The sequence below is a fragment of the Perna viridis genome, chromosome 12 (genome assembly GCF_037379345.1).
Source record: "Perna viridis isolate PV_CMFRI_1.1 ecotype Kerala chromosome 12, ASM3737934v1, whole genome shotgun sequence".
Classification (NCBI taxonomy): domain Eukaryota; kingdom Metazoa; phylum Mollusca; class Bivalvia; order Mytilida; family Mytilidae; genus Perna; species Perna viridis.
Window position 1 is genome coordinate 15,235,145 of NC_142456.1, and position 20,997 is coordinate 15,256,141.

A 20,997-nucleotide genomic window follows, 5' to 3' on the forward strand; every position below is an offset into this window, starting at 1 on the left:
TGTCGTGTCCGCTGTGTGTACTGTGTAGCAGTTTAAAGGGAAAACTGGTCTTCTATTTAATTTAATTCTCTCCCGAAAGGGAGAGTGGGCCGATCCTGGAGGTACTGCAATACCAGGCCAACCCGTGGCAAGAGTGGTGCAAGCACTCAACATCTCACCTAGGTGCAAAAATCAGTTTAATATCGAAGTACCCACATAGGGCACGTATCAGATATTAAGCTGATAAGAACAGATACTTTTTTTTATTTCAAACATTTAATTACTATATTACTGGTAGTACTAATTAAAACAGCAATATCACAGATAGAACAGCACTATAGTAATATAATACAACAATTAAATACAAATACCCGCCAGGCAAGCTGACACGATAATTATCAAAAATATATACATATTTATGCTAGATAATCCAGCAATAAGTATTACTTAATATGAAAACTATAGAACGTGGAGCATATTCAAGATATAAAGTAATTTATGCAAAAGCAAGACAATCTATATATTCTGCACAAACTACATAAAATGGATCTTCAGATCATCATTTTGTAAAGAACAGAATAAATCTGTCAAACACCAATAATCACAAAATTTCTCCATAGAGAATCTCTCAAAATCAGCCAAAATACGTAAACGTAACTGCTGTAGGAAAAACATATATGTATCATTAGGAAGTACATGCTTCCTATCAAACTTTTTAACATTTCTCTGTAACCACACAGATTTACAAAATAAACTAATTAAAAGTAACACAATGCTCTTAAACTTATTTGATGGACAATGAATGTCCCTAAACAATATATGTTTAAACTCTAACAGAATACTGCCATGAGACACAGCAAGTATCCAGTTTTTCAATAATAATAATAACTGTGAAATATGACCACACTCAAAGAACAAATGTCTTAAAGTTTCAGGTCTCCGTGCACAAAAAGTACAAGTATTAAACTTATAAATATTGTAATTAAACATCAAACTATTCGTAGGTAAAATACCATGAACAATTCTAAATATAACATCTCTAGAAAATCTGTCTATAAACTTATCAAAAACATTTTTAAACACTTGTTTAAAATTAATCTCTGGATTATGAACAACAATCCTAGGTTTATAATCTTTACAATCTAACAACTCATTGTATATACTTCTTGTAGTTATTCCCCTTAAATTCACGTCAGTACAGTTAACCTTGAACTCATTCAAAACCTTAAGACAACATAAATAAAAAACAGGTATATACTCACTATGCGGTATATTTAAAGAACCAAATGTATAATTATAGAATCGAAGATTAAATCCAATCCAATAAATGGACAGGTGAACATATTTTACCTTTCTACACTCGATAATATCACTAATATGTTTCAAGCGCAAGGCTTTTAACTTATATTCTATATCAATGACATTTAAACCGCCTTTAGATTTATCTAAATACATCGTATTTCTACTCAAAGGCTCAGCCTTACTATTCCATATAAAGCTAAAAATACATTTCTGAAATTTCTTAATATAAAACTTCGACATGTGCATAACACTGCCAATATACCATAGCTTTGAACAAGCAAATAAGTTACAAATGATAACTTTCTCAACAAGAGATAGCTTTCTACGCTTCCAACTATTCAAAACTTTTTCAAATTTAATATAAACAGGATTCCACAAATCATCCTGTGTTAACTTATTACCAATCTTAATTCCAACTATCTTTAAAACATCAACAAAATCAATACCAAAACGATGGTTTTCTTTTCTATTTTTCCAAGCCCCTAAAAATAAACCTTTAGTTTTCTGTAAGTTCAACTTACTACCACTACCTCTACCAAATAAATCAATCCAATACAAAAACTTACTTATACTTTTATCTGTAGTTAAAATACCAGTACTATCATCAGCAAAAGCTGAGATTTTACATTGTTCCGAAGAACCTGGAAGCTGAATACCTTTAATATCAATATCAAGAATAACTTTTCTAATAAATGGTTCTAAACATAGAACATACAATAATGGTGACAAACTACACCCTTGTTTTACAGATCGAGTAATTTTAACAGGTTGCGAAATAAAATTATTCACCAATACACAAGAAGACAAATCATTATATAATATCTTGATCCACTTAATAATATTTGGACCAAAGTTAAACTTTTCCAATACACTAAACAAAAAGTCATGATTAACTCGATCAAAAGCTTTCTCTTGATCTAAAGAAATAAAAGCACACGGTAAATTTTTCTGATTCACATAATCGACAATATTACGGTGCAAATGACAATTATCTAAAATAGACCTCCCCCTAATAGCACAAGTTTGGTCTATACCAATAATACTATCCACAACCTTAGACATTCTATTACAAATAAGCTTACTTAAAATTTTTACATCAATATTCATTAGACTAATTGGTCTATAACACTTCATATCATAATGCTTACTAGTATCTTTACATATTAAAGAAATATAACTCACTTTCTGAGAATCAGACATAGTGTTCTCAGTAAATATTAAATTGTATAATTCTAATAATAACGGGCCAAAAATATCTATAAATGTCAAGTAAAACTCCTTTGTCAACCCATCAGGACCAGGCGACTTATTATTATCCATACCTTTAAGTGACACAATTATTTCATCTAATTCTAAAGGTACATCACATATATTTTTATCATCATTACTTAATACAGGTAAATCATCAATAAAGAAATCTTTTACATCATTATCTATAGGTTCAGTCGTAAACAAATTGGCATAAAAACCTTCAAACTGCTTCAAAATATCCTCACTTTTAGTATAAGAAAAATCATTATCTTTAATAACAGAAATAGTCTTCTTTTTGCCATTTAAAACTTCTTTCTCAAAAAAATATTTACTACAGGATTCTGAACTATCTAACAGTTTGGCTTTACTTCTAATTTGACTACCTTTATAACTCTCTATATAATACAATCTTATTTCGTCTTTTAAACCTTTAATTTGTTCACAATAATTATTTGGATACTTAGATTCTAAATTACATAAATTAAAATATCTACGCTCTAAAGCTCTAATAACACTATATTTCACTTTATTTTTCTTTTTACAATAATCAACACAAAATTCTTTAATGTTAACTTTAAAATGATCCCATATATTCACATCATCGATAATTAAACCGTCAATGAACTCTAAAAACCATGTCCGAAAACTAGTACAAAACGCTTTATCACTCAGGACACTATTATTGAGTTTCCAATACCCATGACCTTTCTTGACCTCACTATTATTAACAATCGTCAAGAGTACACAATCATGATCAGAAAATGAAAAAGGTAAATTTTCACAATGTTTAATAAAGGGTTTTAAATCCCTCGATAAATAAATACGATCTAAACGACAAGAAATATCAGAACTTCTCCAAGTTACATTAGTACAGTTAGGATTTAAAGTTCTATACAAATCAATTAGGTCAAAATCACGTATAATACAACTTAATTCAGCTTTACCTATAGAGCCTCGCTCTGGATTACCACCTATCTTATCTAACTTATTATCTATGATACAGTTAAAGTCACCAGAGAAGATTTTAACATTTTGCGTTAATATAAAAGGATAAATATAATCAAAAAAGTCTTTACGCTCGCACCCATCATTCGGAGCATATACATTAAAAAGTCTATAAGAAATACCATCAATCTTCACATCAATGAATTGAAATCTACCGTCTAAATCTCTATGATATTTAACAATAACAAAATTAATAGAATGTGAAATAAAAATAGCAGTACCTCTACTTCTATTAGAACCGAAGTTCCAAAAGCATCTGTAGAAGTCAAAATAATTATCTAGAGATTTACTAATACCTGAATTCGAAACATGCGTTTCTTGTAAAAAAAGAATATCAATACAATTATGCATACAAAAATCACGTAAAGCATACTGACATTTGATATCTAACATGCCATTAATATTCAAAGTGGCAACTTTGATTATATTTTCTTTTTCAGCCATCATAATAGACAAAGAAAAAGATATAAATTATTAGAAGACTTAATTAAAGGTAAGTCGCTAATTACAGGTAAGATTTTACAGGTAAGATAAATCAAGGTAAATTTATCGGAAAAATTTAAATGCCTAAACAATGAAAATTTGACTATGACAACTCTTTGAAGAACAATGCACATACAGACAAACAATAGAATTACATACCTTAATAGTAAAGGTGTAAAGAAAAAATTACAATCAATTATACAAACGCACAAGGCGTTAAGTATAACTACAAAATAAGTAGGGTAAAATCTCTCTGAAGTGAGTAGATTTTGGAAATAAAATTGAAACAATAGAATAGAATGGATATGAACTCTAAAGTGAGCATTTAAAGGTCTAAATCTAGAATGAAAATAAATGAACAAAAGTTCATTGATAAAATGAAGAAAAATGTACTCTAGAAAACCTTTATAAATGAAAACGATATATAAACAAGTAAAGAAATTACTTGAAAAAATACGCCATAAGGCTAAACAATCCAGGGACAGAAGGGCAGTCTTATCAGGGGACATTAAATTACAATCACAATCCATTATACAAGCCATGGTTGTAAACAGAAATATATATATGTGTAAATATAGTTACATATCTGGCGGATCGCCCAGGAAATAAACCACTCTGGAGTCTTTAACATCTAACTCCTCTTCCGGAGAAGAACCTTTCCGTTTTCTTCTCGGGTGGACTGTATTCCACTCCTCACTAGTGGCACTATTCTCTTGCCGCACTTGGCCTACAAGAGAAGCAGCAATGGTCGGGTTCTGCCGCACTTGGCCTGCAGAACCGACCTCAGTAGCGCTCTGTCGCACTTGGCCTACAGAGGCTTCCATCGCCTCCTGCCGCACTTGGCCTGCAGGAGGGTCTGTATTATTAGCAGCTGCATCTGCGTAAGTCCTCCCTCTCCCCTCAGATACCTTGCGCGGACACTTAGCTCTGCTATGGCCTATTTGATTACATTTTAGGCACATACTTGGACGGCCCAAAACGGTGACTAAAACTTTCTTCCCTTCAATTGAAAAAGTATAGGGAATCTGCTGGTACTGAGATTCAGTAGATAGAATCTCAGCACAGATAACCCCTGTCTGTATGTTGACACCATTCTCCAAGAGTTGAGTGTCATAGTCAAATTTCCTTACAGTTCCAAAACGCTCCAAATACGTTTTCACTGGGTCGGAACTGTAGTGCATTGGAAACCAATGCACCCGGATATGGACCGTACGACGGTCCAAACGATCAAACACAAATTCAAATCCACCACGTGTGTCCTTACGACCCTCACTGGTGCAAAAAACGTCAACTGTATCGGCCGATTTAAAAGTGATATACCAATCTCGGCTATAGTCCGAACACTTGTAAACGGCTGTAATACTGGTATAAATAGACAGTTCCTCAAAATTATCGTTCAACAGTTTCAACAGTTCAGATCTATTGGATACAGGCTGATTAATCTTAACCTTCAGGGTACATCTCGCGATTTCCGGACGAAGGCCCATACTTTACACTTAATAATAAATATAAATACTTATATATTAAGCGAAAGCTCGCTACTTTGACTATAATTCGTAGATCATAGCCAAAAGGCCGAGAAGCGATGCCGAGTTACAGAAAGTTCTCGTAGATGTTCATTGGAAACTTCTCTCTTGAAGAGGTTTTTTTCTCTCAATTTCTGTGCAAAATTTCCAACCGTTTTCCCTTCAAACCTGTACTTAGCGGCACTGGACTGTCTGGTGTCATTTATGCTTCATTGTCGATTTCGTCGAAAGTCGGTAAGTCTGCTGAAATTTGTAAAAGGGAAAGTTTTGCTATCACACATATAGGCAATGCTAGAAAAGGAGAGACAACGTTTGACATACGTATTCGACATTGCATTTAAATCAAGGTGTCGCTATAACGTACTGTAATCGTCGATTTTTCTGTCACTCGGCTATTTAAATATGACGGAAGAAAAAGTGTACGAGCATGGAGGCAATCTCGGCGGCTCTGTCGAAAACCGTCCGTAAAGGTCCTCGTTTGCATGCAGTGTCCAGCTCTGACCAGGGTGCCGGGTTCTGTGATTTTTTTTTCCTGCTGTTTCAATGCATTTCGCATCCAAGAAAAAACAAAACATATCAAAAACATATTCCGACCTCGCAATTAGAATTCAAGTTAAGTTAAGTTACATTTAATATGATACTTTCAAATTTTTTCAAGCCCCCGACCGGGACTCGAACCCAACACCTCCGGCATGCTGGCTCAGCGTCTTTACCGCTGGGCTACGGATGCTAGATGAAGAATGTGCCTTAAAACTTCGTGTCAATCCTGCGTCTCAATTTTTGTCAAAAGAAAAAAAAACAAAACAAAACAAAGGCGTTCAAAGGGAAATAACTGGAATAATAGGAAACGCTTACAGTGTCACCATTACATATTGATTTCAGACAATATTCATAAGAAAGTCGTGTCACACAATAAAGAAAATCGTGCTCCACGTGCAAAACGTGTTTAGCATGTCACGGACGGCCTAGGTCTCGATCCTCACAAAATTACCGGCCTAATATCAGGGGAAATGGCATGAGCTTTGTTTACTTACATTTCTAGCAGCGGGCGACGTCCCATGTGTACTCTCGTCGATAGGGGAAATTGCGAAACAATAAGTAAGGGGACATAACGTCGTCTTGCACTTCCGTACGTCTGCACTGTTATCTATTGGTCTCGTCCGTCTGTGAATAAAGAAAAGCTGCACAAAATATAAAAGATGTGCCAGTTTAATTTTTTTACTTCTTTTTTTCTTTTTCTTTTTTTTTTCTTTTTTTTTTTTTTTTTTTTTGGGGGGGGGGGGTAGCAAATGTAAAATAATAAATAAATAAAATAGTAATAAAAAAAGTAATAATAAAAAAAATAAAATAAAAAAAAATAAAAATAATAATTCTCATTTACAGGTCGGTCGGGTCCCTGTTTTTATTAGTATTATTTTTTATTTGTTTTGGCCTATTATTATTTTATTTTATTTTTTTTTTTTTTTTTTGCTGTCCCTCCTCGGGAGAATTATTTTTTTACCCTATGTATCTGTCGTGTCCGCTGTGTGTACTGTGTAGCAGTTTAAAGGGAAAACTGGTCTTCTATTTAATTTAATTCTCTCCCGAAAGGGAGAGTGGGCCGATCCTGGAGGTACTGCAATACCAGGCCAACCCGTGGCAAGAGTGGTGCAAGCACTCAACATCTCACCTAGGTGCAAAAATCAGTTTAATATCGAAGTACCCACATAGGGCACGTATCAGATATTAAGCTGATAAGAACAGATACTACACTTTGATCTTAGCCAAAAGGCCGAGAAGCGATGCCGAGTTACAGAAAGTTCTCGTAGATGTTCATTGGAAACTTCTCTCTTGAAGAGGTTTTTTTCTCTCAATTTCTGTGCAAAATTTCCAACCGTTTTCCCTTCAAACCTGTACTTAGCGGCACTGGACTGTCTGGTGTCATTTATGCTTCATTGTCGATTTCGTCGAAAGTCGGTAAGTCTGCTGAAATTTATAAAAGGGAAAGTTTTGCTATCACACATATAGGCAATGCTAGAAAAGGAGAGACAACGTTTGACATACGTATTCGACATTGCATTTAAATCAAGGTGTCGCTATAACGTACTGTAATCGTCGATTTTTCTGTCACTCGGCTATTTAAATATGACGGAAGAAAAAGTGTACGAGCATGGAGGCAATCTCGGCGGCTCTGTCGAAAACCGTCCGTAAAGGTCCTCGTTTGCATGCAGTGTCCAGCTCTGACCAGGGTGCCGGGTTCTGTGATTTTTTTTTCCTGCTGTTTCAATGCATTTCGCATCCAAGAAAAAACAAAACATATCAAAAACATATTCCGACCTCGCAATTAGAATTCAAGTTAAGTTAAGTTACATTTAATATGATACTTTCAAATTTTTTCAAGCCCCCGACCGGGACTCGAACCCAACACCTCCGGCATGCTGGCTCAGCGTCTTTACCGCTGGGCTACGGATGCTAGATGAAGAATGTGCCTTAAAACTTCGTGTCAATCCTGCGTCTCAATTTTTGTCAAAAGAAAAAAAAACAAAACAAAACAAAGGCGTTCAAAGGGAAATAACTGGAATAATAGGAAACGCTTACAGTGTCACCATTACATATTGATTTCAGACAATATTCATAAGAAAGTCGTGTCACACAATAAAGAAAATCGTGCTCCACGTGCAAAACGTGTTTAGCATGTCACGGACGGCCTAGGTCTCGATCCTCACAAAATTACCGGCCTAATATCAGGGGAAATGGCATGAGCTTTGTTTACTTACATTTCTAGCAGCGGGCGACGTCCCATGTGTACTCTCGTCGATAGGGGAAATTGCGAAACAATAAGTAAGGGGACATAACGTCGTCTTGCACTTCCGTACGTCTGCACTGTTATCTATTGGTCTCGTCCGTCTGTGAATAAAGAAAAGCTGCACAAAATATAAAAGATGTGCCAGTTTAATTTTTTTACTTCTTTTTTTCTTTTTCTTTTTTTTTTCTTTTTTTTTTTTTTTTTTTTGGGGGGGGGGGTAGCAAATCTAAAATAATAAATAAATAAAATAGTAATAAAAAAAGTAATAATAAAAAAAATAAAATAAAAAAAAATAAAAATAATAATTCTCATTTACAGGTCGGTCGGGTCCCTGTTTTTATTAGTATTATTTTTTATTTGTTTTGGCCTATTATTATTTTATTTTATTTTTTTTTTTTTTTTTTGCTGTCCCTCCTCGGGAGAATTATTTTTTTACCCTATGTATCTGTCGTGTCCGCTGTGTGTACTGTGTAGCAGTTTAAAGGGAAAACTGGTCTTCTATTTAATTTAATTCTCTCCCGAAAGGGAGAGTGGGCCGATCCTGGAGGTACTGCAATACCAGGCCAACCCGTGGCAAGAGTGGTGCAAGCACTCAACATCTCACCTAGGTGCAAAAATCAGTTTAATATCGAAGTACCCACATAGGGCACGTATCAGATATTAAGCTGATAAGAACAGATACTACACTTTGATCTTAGCCAAAAGGCCGAGAAGCGATGCCGAGTTACAGAAAGTTCTCGTAGATGTTCATTGGAAACTTCTCTCTTGAAGAGGTTTTTTTCTCTCAATTTCTGTGCAAAATTTCCAACCGTTTTCCCTTCAAACCTGTACTTAGCGGCACTGGACTGTCTGGTGTCATTTATGCTTCATTGTCGATTTCGTCGAAAGTCGGTAAGTCTGCTGAAATTTGTAAAAGGGAAAGTTTTGCTATCACACATATAGGCAATGCTAGAAAAGGAGAGACAACGTTTGACATACGTATTCGACATTGCATTTAAATCAAGGTGTCGCTATAACGTACTGTAATCGTCGATTTTTCTGTCACTCGGCTATTTAAATATGACGGAAGAAAAAGTGTACGAGCATGGAGGCAATCTCGGCGGCTCTGTCGAAAACCGTCCGTAAAGGTCCTCGTTTGCATGCAGTGTCCAGCTCTGACCAGGGTGCCGGGTTCTGTGATTTTTTTTTCCTGCTGTTTCAATGCATTTCGCATCCAAGAAAAAACAAAACATATCAAAAACATATTCCGACCTCGCAATTAGAATTCAAGTTAAGTTAAGTTACATTTAATATGATACTTTCAAATTTTTTCAAGCCCCCGACCGGGACTCGAACCCAACACCTCCGGCATGCTGGCTCAGCGTCTTTACCGCTGGGCTACGGATGCTAGATGAAGAATGTGCCTTAAAACTTCGTGTCAATCCTGCGTCTCAATTTTTGTCAAAAGAAAAAAAAACAAAACAAAACAAAGGCGTTCAAAGGGAAATAACTGGAATAATAGGAAACGCTTACAGTGTCACCATTACATATTGATTTCAGACAATATTCATAAGAAAGTCGTGTCACACAATAAAGAAAATCGTGCTCCACGTGCAAAACGTGTTTAGCATGTCACGGACGGCCTAGGTCTCGATCCTCACAAAATTACCGGCCTAATATCAGGGGAAATGGCATGAGCTTTGTTTACTTACATTTCTAGCAGCGGGCGACGTCCCATGTGTACTCTCGTCGATAGGGGAAATTGCGAAACAATAAGTAAGGGGACATAACGTCGTCTTGCACTTCCGTACGTCTGCACTGTTATCTATTGGTCTCGTCCGTCTGTGAATAAAGAAAAGCTGCACAAAATATAAAAGATGTGCCAGTTTAATTTTTTTACTTCTTTTTTTCTTTTTCTTTTTTTTTTCTTTTTTTTTTTTTTTTTTTTTGGGGGGGGGGGTGGCAATGGGAAAATAATAAATAAATAAAATAGTAATAAAAAAAAGTAATAATAAAAAAAATAAAATAAAAAAAAATAAAAATAATAATTCTCATTTACAGGTCGGTCGGGTCCCTGTTTTTATTAGTATTATTTTTTATTTGTTTTGGCCTATTATTATTTTATTTTATTTTTTTTTTTTTTTTTTGCTGTCCCTCCTCGGGAGAATTATTTTTTTACCCTATGTATCTGTCGTGTCCGCTGTGTGTACTGTGTAGCAGTTTAAAGGGAAAACTGGTCTTCTATTTAATTTAATTCTCTCCCGAAAGGGAGAGTGGGCCGATCCTGGAGGTACTGCAATACCAGGCCAACCCGTGGCAAGAGTGGTGCAAGCACTCAACATCTCACCTAGGTGCAAAAATCAGTTTAATATCGAAGTACCCACATAGGGCACGTATCAGATATTAAGCTGATAAGAACAGATACTACACTTTGATCTTAGCCAAAAGGCCGAGAAGCGATGCCGAGTTACAGAAAGTTCTCGTAGATGTTCATTGGAAACTTCTCTCTTGAAGAGGTTTTTTTCTCTCAATTTCTGTGCAAAATTTCCAACCGTTTTCCCTTCAAACCTGTACTTAGCGGCACTGGACTGTCTGGTGTCATTTATGCTTCATTGTCGATTTCGTCGAAAGTCGGTAAGTCTGCTGAAATTTGTAAAAGGGAAAGTTTTGCTATCACACATATAGGCAATGCTAGAAAAGGAGAGACAACGTTTGACATACGTATTCGACATTGCATTTAAATCAAGGTGTCGCTATAACGTACTGTAATCGTCGATTTTTCTGTCACTCGGCTATTTAAATATGACGGAAGAAAAAGTGTACGAGCATGGAGGCAATCTCGGCGGCTCTGTCGAAAACCGTCCGTAAAGGTCCTCGTTTGCATGCAGTGTCCAGCTCTGACCAGGGTGCCGGGTTCTGTGATTTTTTTTTCCTGCTGTTTCAATGCATTTCGCATCCAAGAAAAAACAAAACATATCAAAAACATATTCCGACCTCGCAATTAGCAATTACAATTCAAGTTAAGTTAAGTTACATTTAATATGATACTTTCAAATTTTTTCAAGCCCCCGACCGGGACTCGAACCCAACACCTCCGGCATGCTGGCTCAGCGTCTTTACCGCTGGGCTACGGATGCTAGATGAAGAATGTGCCTTAAAACTTCGTGTCAATCCTGCGTCTCAATTTTTGTCAAAAGAAAAAAAAACAAAACAAAACAAAGGCGTTCAAAGGGAAATAACTGGAATAATAGGAAACGCTTACAGTGTCACCATTACATATTGATTTCAGACAATATTCATAAGAAAGTCGTGTCACACAATAAAGAAAATCGTGCTCCACGTGCAAAACGTGTTTAGCATGTCACGGACGGCCTAGGTCTCGATCCTCACAAAATTACCGGCCTAATATCAGGGGAAATGGCATGAGCTTTGTTTACTTACATTTCTAGCAGCGGGCGACGTCCCATGTGTACTCTCGTCGATAGGGGAAATTGCGAAACAATAAGTAAGGGGACATAACGTCGTCTTGCACTTCCGTACGTCTGCACTGTTATCTATTGGTCTCGTCCGTCTGTGAATAAAGAAAAGCCGCACAAAATATAAAAGATGTGCCAGTTTAATTTTTTTACTTCTTTTTTTCTTTTTCAAATTTTTTTCTTTTTTTTTTTTTTTTTTTTTTGGGGGGGGGTAGCAAATCTAAAATAATAAATAAATAAAATAGTAATAAAAAAAGTAATAATAAAAAAAATAAAATAAAAAAAAATAAAAATAATAATTCTCATTTACAGGTCGGTCGGGTCCCTGTTTTTATTAGTATTATTTTTTATTTGTTTTGGCCTATTATTATTTTATTTTATTTTTTTTTTTTTTTTTGCTGTCCCTCCTCGGGAGAATTATTTTTTTACCCTATGTATCTGTCGTGTCCGCTGTGTGTACTGTGTAGCAGTTTAAAGGGAAAACTGGTCTTCTATTTAATTTAATTCTCTCCCGAAAGGGAGAGTGGGCCGATCCTGGAGGTACTGCAATACCAGGCCAACCCGTGGCAAGAGTGGTGCAAGCACTCAACATCTCACCTAGGTGCAAAAATCAGTTTAATATCGAAGTACCCACATAGGGCACGTATCAGATATTAAGCTGATAAGAACAGATACTACACTTTGATCTTAGCCAAAAGGCCGAGAAGCGATGCCGAGTTACAGAAAGTTCTCGTAGATGTTCATTGGAAACTTCTCTCTTGAAGAGGTTTTTTTCTCTCAATTTCTGTGCAAAATTTCCAACCGTTTTCCCTTCAAACCTGTACTTAGCGGCACTGGACTGTCTGGTGTCATTTATGCTTCATTGTCGATTTCGTCGAAAGTCGGTAAGTCTGCTGAAATTTGTAAAAGGGAAAGTTTTGCTATCACACATATAGGCAATGCTAGAAAAGGAGAGACAACGTTTGACATACGTATTCGACATTGCATTTAAATCAAGGTGTCGCTATAACGTACTGTAATCGTCGATTTTTCTGTCACTCGGCTATTTAAATATGACGGAAGAAAAAGTGTACGAGCATGGAGGCAATCTCGGCGGCTCTGTCGAAAACCGTCCGTAAAGGTCCTCGTTTGCATGCAGTGTCCAGCTCTGACCAGGGTGCCGGGTTCTGTGATTTTTTTTTCCTGCTGTTTCAATGCATTTCGCATCCAAGAAAAAACAAAACATATCAAAAACATATTCCGACCTCGCAATTAGAATTCAAGTTAAGTTAAGTTACATTTAATATGATACTTTCAAATTTTTTCAAGCCCCCGACCGGGACTCGAACCCAACACCTCCGGCATGCTGGCTCAGCGTCTTTACCGCTGGGCTACGGATGCTAGATGAAGAATGTGCCTTAAAACTTCGTGTCAATCCTGCGTCTCAATTTTTGTCAAAAGAAAAAAAAACAAAACAAAACAAAGGCGTTCAAAGGGAAATAACTGGAATAATAGGAAACGCTTACAGTGTCACCATTACATATTGATTTCAGACAATATTCATAAGAAAGTCGTGTCACACAATAAAGAAAATCGTGCTCCACGTGCAAAACGTGTTTAGCATGTCACGGACGGCCTAGGTCTCGATCCTCACAAAATTACCGGCCTAATATCAGGGGAAATGGCATGAGCTTTGTTTACTTACATTTCTAGCAGCGGGCGACGTCCCATGTGTACTCTCGTCGATAGGGGAAATTGCGAAACAATAAGTAAGGGGACATAACGTCGTCTTGCACTTCCGTACGTCTGCACTGTTATCTATTGGTCTCGTCCGTCTGTGAATAAAGAAAAGCTGCACAAAATATAAAAGATGTGCCAGTTTAATTTTTTTACTTCTTTTTTTCTTTTTCTTTTTTTTTTCTTTTTTTTTTTTTTTTTTTTTGGGGGGGGGGGTAGCAAATCTAAAATAATAAATAAATAAAATAGTAATAAAAAAAGTAATAATAAAAAAAATAAAATAAAAAAAAATAAAAATAATAATTCTCATTTACAGGTCGGTCGGGTCCCTGTTTTTATTAGTATTATTTTTTATTTGTTTTGGCCTATTATTATTTTATTTTATTTTTTTTTTTTTTTTTTGCTGTCCCTCCTCGGGAGAATTATTTTTTTACCCTATGTATCTGTCGTGTCCGCTGTGTGTACTGTGTAGCAGTTTAAAGGGAAAACTGGTCTTCTATTTAATTTAATTCTCTCCCGAAAGGGAGAGTGGGCCGATCCTGGAGGTACTGCAATACCAGGCCAACCCGTGGCAAGAGTGGTGCAAGCACTCAACATCTCACCTAGGTGCAAAAATCAGTTTAATATCGAAGTACCCACATAGGGCACGTATCAGATATTAAGCTGATAAGAACAGATACTACACTTTGATCTTAGCCAAAAGGCCGAGAAGCGATGCCGAGTTACAGAAAGTTCTCGTAGATGTTCATTGGAAACTTCTCTCTTGAAGAGGTTTTTTTCTCTCAATTTCTGTGCAAAATTTCCAACCGTTTTCCCTTCAAACCTGTACTTAGCGGCACTGGACTGTCTGGTGTCATTTATGCTTCATTGTCGATTTCGTCGAAAGTCGGTAAGTCTGCTGAAATTTGTAAAAGGGAAAGTTTTGCTATCACACATATAGGCAATGCTAGAAAAGGAGAGACAACGTTTGACATACGTATTCGACATTGCATTTAAATCAAGGTGTCGCTATAACGTACTGTAATCGTCGATTTTTCTGTCACTCGGCTATTTAAATATGACGGAAGAAAAAGTGTACGAGCATGGAGGCAATCTCGGCGGCTCTGTCGAAAACCGTCCGTAAAGGTCCTCGTTTGCATGCAGTGTCCAGCTCTGACCAGGGTGCCGGGTTCTGTGATTTTTTTTTCCTGCTGTTTCAATGCATTTCGCATCCAAGAAAAAACAAAACATATCAAAAACATATTCCGACCTCGCAATTAGCAATTACAATTCAAGTTAAGTTAAGTTACATTTAATATGATACTTTCAAATTTTTTCAAGCCCCCGACCGGGACTCGAACCCAACACCTCCGGCATGCTGGCTCAGCGTCTTTACCGCTGGGCTACGGATGCTAGATGAAGAATGTGCCTTAAAACTTCGTGTCAATCCTGCGTCTCAATTTTTGTCAAAAGAAAAAAAAACAAAACAAAACAAAGGCGTTCAAAGGGAAATAACTGGAATAATAGGAAACGCTTACAGTGTCACCATTACATATTGATTTCAGACAATATTCATAAGAAAGTCGTGTCACACAATAAAGAAAATCGTGCTCCACGTGCAAAACGTGTTTAGCATGTCACGGACGGCCTAGGTCTCGATCCTCACAAAATTACCGGCCTAATATCAGGGGAAATGGCATGAGCTTTGTTTACTTACATTTCTAGCAGCGGGCGACGTCCCATGTGTACTCTCGTCGATAGGGGAAATTGCGAAACAATAAGTAAGGGGACATAACGTCGTCTTGCACTTCCGTACGTCTGCACTGTTATCTATTGGTCTCGTCCGTCTGTGAATAAAGAAAAGCCGCACAAAATATAAAAGATGTGCCAGTTTAATTTTTTTACTTCTTTTTTTCTTTTTCTTTTTTTTTTCTTTTTTTTTTTTTTTTTTTTTTGGGGGGGGGGGTAGCAAATCTAAAATAATAAATAAATAAAATAGTAATAAAAAAAGTAATAATAAAAAAAATAAAATAAAAAAAAATAAAAATAATAATTCTCATTTACAGGTCGGTCGGGTCCCTGTTTTTATTAGTATTATTTTTTATTTGTTTTGGCCTATTATTATTTTATTTTATTTTTTTTTTTTTTTTTGCTGTCCCTCCTCGGGAGAATTATTTTTTTACCCTATGTATCTGTCGTGTCCGCTGTGTGTACTGTGTAGCAGTTTAAAGGGAAAACTGGTCTTCTATTTAATTTAATTCTCTCCCGAAAGGGAGAGTGGGCCGATCCTGGAGGTACTGCAATACCAGGCCAACCCGTGGCAAGAGTGGTGCAAGCACTCAACATCTCACCTAGGTGCAAAAATCAGTTTAATATCGAAGTACCCACATAGGGCACGTATCAGATATTAAGCTGATAAGAACAGATACTACACTTTGATCTTAGCCAAAAGGCCGAGAAGCGATGCCGAGTTACAGAAAGTTCTCGTAGATGTTCATTGGAAACTTCTCTCTTGAAGAGGTTTTTTTCTCTCAATTTCTGTGCAAAATTTCCAACCGTTTTCCCTTCAAACCTGTACTTAGCGGCACTGGACTGTCTGGTGTCATTTATGCTTCATTGTCGATTTCGTCGAAAGTCGGTAAGTCTGCTGAAATTTGTAAAAGGGAAAGTTTTGCTATCACACATATAGGCAATGCTAGAAAAGGAGAGACAACGTTTGACATACGTATTCGACATTGCATTTAAATCAAGGTGTCGCTATAACGTACTGTAATCGTCGATTTTTCTGTCACTCGGCTATTTAAATATGACGGAAGAAAAAGTGTACGAGCATGGAGGCAATCTCGGCGGCTCTGTCGAAAACCGTCCGTAAAGGTCCTCGTTTGCATGCAGTGTCCAGCTCTGACCAGGGTGCCGGGTTCTGTGATTTTTTTTTCCTGCTGTTTCAATGCATTTCGCATCCAAGAAAAAACAAAACATATCAAAAACATATTCCGACCTCGCAATTAGCAATTACAATTCAAGTTAAGTTAAGTTACATTTAATATGATACTTTCAAATTTTTTCAAGCCCCCGACCGGGACTCGAACCCAACACCTCCGGCATGCTGGCTCAGCGTCTTTACCGCTGGGCTACGGATGCTAGATGAAGAATGTGCCTTAAAACTTCGTGTCAATCCTGCGTCTCAATTTTTGTCAAAAGAAAAAAAAACAAAACAAAACAAAGGCGTTCAAAGGGAAATAACTGGAATAATAGGAAACGCTTACAGTGTCACCATTACATATTGATTTCAGACAATATTCATAAGAAAGTCGTGTCACACAATAAAGAAAATCGTGCTCCACGTGCAAAACGTGTTTAGCATGTCACGGACGGCCTAGGTCTCGATCCTCACAAAATTACCGGCCTAATATCAGGGGAAATGGCATGAGCTTTGTTTACTTACATTTCTAGCAGCGGGCGACGTCCCATGTGTACTCTCGTCGATAGGGGAAATTGCGAAACAATAAGTAAGGGGACATAACGTCGTCTTGCACTTCCGTACGTCTGCACTGTTATCTATTGGTCTCGTCCGTCTGTGAATAAAGAAAAGCCGCACAAAATATAAAAGATGTGCCAGTTTAATTTTTTTACTTCTTTTTTTCTTTTTCTTTTTTTTTTCTTTTTTTTTTTTTTTTTTTTTTTGGGGGGGGGGTTGACAAAATAAAAAAAAAAAAAAAAAAAATTGTAAAAAAAAAATTAATAATAAAAAAAATAAAATAAAAAAAAATAAAAATAATAATTCTCATTTACAGGTCGGTCGGGTCCCTGTTTTTATTAGTATTATTTTTTATTTGTTTTGGCCTATTATTATTTTATTTTATTTTTTTTTTTTTTTTTTGCTGTCCCTCCTCGGGAGAATTATTTTTTTACCCTATGTATCTGTCGTGTCCGCTGTGTGTACTGTGTAGCAGTTTAAAGGGAAAACTGGTCTTCTATTTAATTTAATTCTCTCCCGAAAGGGAGAGTGGGCCGATCCTGGAGGTACTGCAATACCAGGCCAACCCGTGGCAAGAGTGGTGCAAGCACTCAACATCTCACCTAGGTGCAAAAATCAGTTTAATATCGAAGTACCCACATAGGGCACGTATCAGATATTAAGCTGATAAGAACAGATACTACACTTTGATCTTAGCCAAAAGGCCGAGAAGCGATGCCGAGTTACAGAAAGTTCTCGTAGATGTTCATTGGAAACTTCTCTCTTGAAGAGGTTTTTTTCTCTCAATTTCTGTGCAAAATTTCCAACCGTTTTCCCTTCAAACCTGTACTTAGCGGCACTGGACTGTCTGGTGTCATTTATGCTTCATTGTCGATTTCGTCGAAAGTCGGTAAGTCTGCTGAAATTTGTAAAAGGGAAAGTTTTGCTATCACACATATAGGCAATGCTAGAAAAGGAGAGACAACGTTTGACATACGTATTCGACATTGCATTTAAATCAAGGTGTCGCTATAACGTACTGTAATCGTCGATTTTTCTGTCACTCGGCTATTTAAATATGACGGAAGAAAAAGTGTACGAGCATGGAGGCAATCTCGGCGGCTCTGTCGAAAACCGTCCGTAAAGGTCCTCGTTTGCATGCAGTGTCCAGCTCTGACCAGGGTGCCGGGTTCTGTGATTTTTTTTTCCTGCTGTTTCAATGCATTTCGCATCCAAGAAAAAACAAAACATATCAAAAACATATTCCGACCTCGCAATTAGCAATTACAATTCAAGTTAAGTTAAGTTACATTTAATATGATACTTTCAAATTTTTTCAAGCCCCCGACCGGGACTCGAACCCAACACCTCCGGCATGCTGGCTCAGCGTCTTTACCGCTGGGCTACGGATGCTAGATGAAGAATGTGCCTTAAAACTTCGTGTCAATCCTGCGTCTCAATTTTTGTCAAAAGAAAAAAAAACAAAACAAAACAAAGGCGTTCAAAGGGAAATAACTGGAATAATAGGAAACGCTTACAGTGTCACCATTACATATTGATTTCAGACAATATTCATAAGAAAGTCGTGTCACACAATAAAGAAAATCGTGCTCCACGTGCAAAACGTGTTTAGCATGTCACGGACGGCCTAGGTCTCGATCCTCACAAAATTACCGGCCTAATATCAGGGGAAATGGCATGAGCTTTGTTTACTTACATTTCTAGCAGCGGGCGACGTCCCATGTGTACTCTCGTCGATAGGGGAAATTGCGAAACAATAAGTAAGGGGACATAACGTCGTCTTGCACTTCCGTACGTCTGCACTGTTATCTATTGGTCTCGTCCGTCTGTGAATAAAGAAAAGCTGCACAAAATATAAAAGATGTGCCAGTTTAATTTTTTTACTTCTTTTTTTCTTTTTCTTTTTTTTTTCTTTTTTTTTTTTTTTTTTTTTTTGGGGGGGGGGTAGGAAATCTAAAATAATAAATAAATAAAATAGTAATAAAAAAAGTAATAATAAAAAAAATAAAATAAAAAAAAATAAAAATAATAATTCTCATTTACAGGTCGGTCGGGTCCCTGTTTTTATTAGTATTATTTTTTATTTGTTTTGGCCTATTATTATTTTATTTTATTTTTTTTTTTTTTTTTTGCTGTCCCTCCTCGGGAGAATTATTTTTTTACCCTATGTATCTGTCGTGTCCGCTGTGTGTACTGTGTAGCAGTTTAAAGGGAAAACTGGTCTTCTATTTAATTTAATTCTCTCCCGAAAGGGAGAGTGGGCCAATCCTGGAGGTACTGCAATACCAGGCCAACCCGTGGCAAGAGTGGTGCAAGCACTCAACATCTCACCTAGGTGCAAAAATCAGTTTAATATCGAAGTACCCACATAGGGCACGTATCAGATATTAAGCTGATAAGAACAGATACTACACTTTGATCTTAGCCAAAAGGCCGAGAAGCGATGCCGAGTTACAGAAAGTTCTCGTAGATGTTCATTGGAAACTTCTCTCTTGAAGAGGTTTTTTTCTCTCAATTTCTGTGCAAAATTTCCAACCGTTTTCCCTTCAAACCTGTACTTAGCGGCACTGGACTGTCTGGTGTCATTTATGCTTCATTGTCGATTTCGTCGAAAGTCGGTAAGTCTGCTGAAATTTGTAAAAGGGAAAGTTTTGCTATCACACATATAGGCAATGCTAGAAAAGGAGAGACAACGTTTGACATACGTATTCGACATTGCATTTAAATCAAGGTGTCGCTATAACGTACTGTAATCGTCGATTTTTCTGTCACTCGGCTATTTAAATATGACGGAAGAAAAAGTGTACGAGCATGGAGGCAATCTCGGCGGCTCTGTCGAAAACCGTCCGTAAAGGTCCTCGTTTGCATGCAGTGTCCAGCTCTGACCAGGGTGCCGGGTTCTGTGATTTTTTTTTCCTGCTGTTTCAATGCATTTCGCATCCAAGAAAAAACAAAACATATCAAAAACATATTCCGACCTCGCAATTAGCAATTACAATTCAAGTTAAGTTAAGTTACATTTAATATGATACTTTCAAATTTTTTCAAGCCCCCGACCGGGACTCGAACCCAACACCTCCGGCATGCTGGCTCAGCGTCTTTACCGCTGGGCTACGGATGCTAGATGAAGAATGTGCCTTAAAACTTCGTGTCAATCCTGCGTCTCAATTTTTGTCAAAAGAAAAAAAAACAAAACAAAACAAAGGCGTTCAAAGGGAAATAACTGGAATAATAGGAAACGCTTACAGTGTCACCATTACATATTGATTTCAGACAATATTCATAAGAAAGTCGTGTCACACAATAAAGAAAATCGTGCTCCACGTGCAAAACGTGTTTAGCATGTCACGGACGGCCTAGGTCTCGATCCTCACAAAATTACCGGCCTAATATCAGGGGAAATGGCATGAGCTTTGTTTACTTACATTTCTAGCAGCGGGCGACGTCCCATGTGTACTCTCGTCGATAGGGGAAATTGCGAAACAATAAGTAAGGGGACATAACGTCGTCTTGCACTTCCGTACGTCTGCACTGTTATCTATTGGTCTCGTCCGTCTGTGAATAAAGAAAAGCTGCACAAAATATAAAAGATGTGCCAGTTTAATTTTTTTACTTCTTTTTTTCTTTTTCTTTTTTTTTTCTTTTTTTTTTTTTTTTTTTTTTTGGGGGGGGGGGGTAGCAAATCTAAAATAATAAATAAATAAAATAGTAATAAAAAAAGTAATAATAAAAAAAATAAAATAAAAAAAAATAAAAATAATAATTCTCATTTACAGGTCGGTCGGGTCCCTGTTTTTATTATTATTATTTTTTATTTGTTTTGGCTTATTATTATTTTATTTTATTTTATTTTTTTTTTTTTGCTGTCCCTCCTCGGGAGAATTATTTTTTTACCCTATGTATCTGTCGTGTCCGCTGTGTGTACTGTGTAGCAGTTTAAAGGGAAAACTGGTCTTCTATTTAATTTAATTCTCTCCCGAAAGGGAGAGTGGGCCGATCCTGGAGGTACTGCAATACCAGGCCAACCCGTGGCAAGAG

The 20,997-nt window shown here is 36.7% G+C and overlaps 9 non-coding genes and 1 pseudogene across 9 annotated transcripts in view; all 10 read right to left on the reverse strand.

Moving 5' to 3' along the window:
• Positions 1-79: 79 nt before the first annotated feature.
• On the reverse strand, positions 80-296 carry LOC148601385 (U2 spliceosomal RNA; annotated as a pseudogene).
• A 6,840-nt stretch (positions 297-7,136) lies between these two features.
• LOC148601386 (U2 spliceosomal RNA) lies at positions 7,137-7,329 on the reverse strand. The gene has a single exon (XR_015917487.1). It is a non-coding gene; the product is annotated as a U2 spliceosomal RNA (small nuclear RNA).
• A 1,527-nt stretch (positions 7,330-8,856) lies between these two features.
• LOC148601387 (U2 spliceosomal RNA) lies at positions 8,857-9,049 on the reverse strand. Its single transcript, XR_015917488.1, has one exon. It is a non-coding gene; the product is annotated as a U2 spliceosomal RNA (small nuclear RNA).
• Positions 9,050-10,578: 1,529 nt separating this feature from the next.
• On the reverse strand, positions 10,579-10,771 carry LOC148601388 (U2 spliceosomal RNA). The gene has a single exon (XR_015917490.1). It is a non-coding gene; the product is annotated as a U2 spliceosomal RNA (small nuclear RNA).
• Positions 10,772-12,304: 1,533 nt separating this feature from the next.
• Positions 12,305-12,497, reverse strand: LOC148601389 (U2 spliceosomal RNA). The gene has a single exon (XR_015917491.1). It is a non-coding gene; the product is annotated as a U2 spliceosomal RNA (small nuclear RNA).
• A 1,528-nt stretch (positions 12,498-14,025) lies between these two features.
• Positions 14,026-14,218, reverse strand: LOC148601390 (U2 spliceosomal RNA). The gene has a single exon (XR_015917492.1). It is a non-coding gene; the product is annotated as a U2 spliceosomal RNA (small nuclear RNA).
• A 1,535-nt stretch (positions 14,219-15,753) lies between these two features.
• LOC148601391 (U2 spliceosomal RNA) lies at positions 15,754-15,946 on the reverse strand. The gene has a single exon (XR_015917493.1). It is a non-coding gene; the product is annotated as a U2 spliceosomal RNA (small nuclear RNA).
• A 1,536-nt stretch (positions 15,947-17,482) lies between these two features.
• LOC148601392 (U2 spliceosomal RNA) lies at positions 17,483-17,675 on the reverse strand. The gene has a single exon (XR_015917494.1). It is a non-coding gene; the product is annotated as a U2 spliceosomal RNA (small nuclear RNA).
• A 1,536-nt stretch (positions 17,676-19,211) lies between these two features.
• Positions 19,212-19,404, reverse strand: LOC148601393 (U2 spliceosomal RNA). Its single transcript, XR_015917524.1, has one exon. It is a non-coding gene; the product is annotated as a U2 spliceosomal RNA (small nuclear RNA).
• A 1,538-nt stretch (positions 19,405-20,942) lies between these two features.
• The window catches only part of LOC148601394 (U2 spliceosomal RNA), a 193-nt gene continuing 138 nt past the window's right edge, over positions 20,943-20,997 (reverse strand). Inside the window, exon 1 of the small nuclear RNA XR_015917495.1 lies at positions 20,943-20,997. This exon is cut by the window's right edge and continues 138 nt beyond it. This is a non-coding gene — a small nuclear RNA (U2 spliceosomal RNA).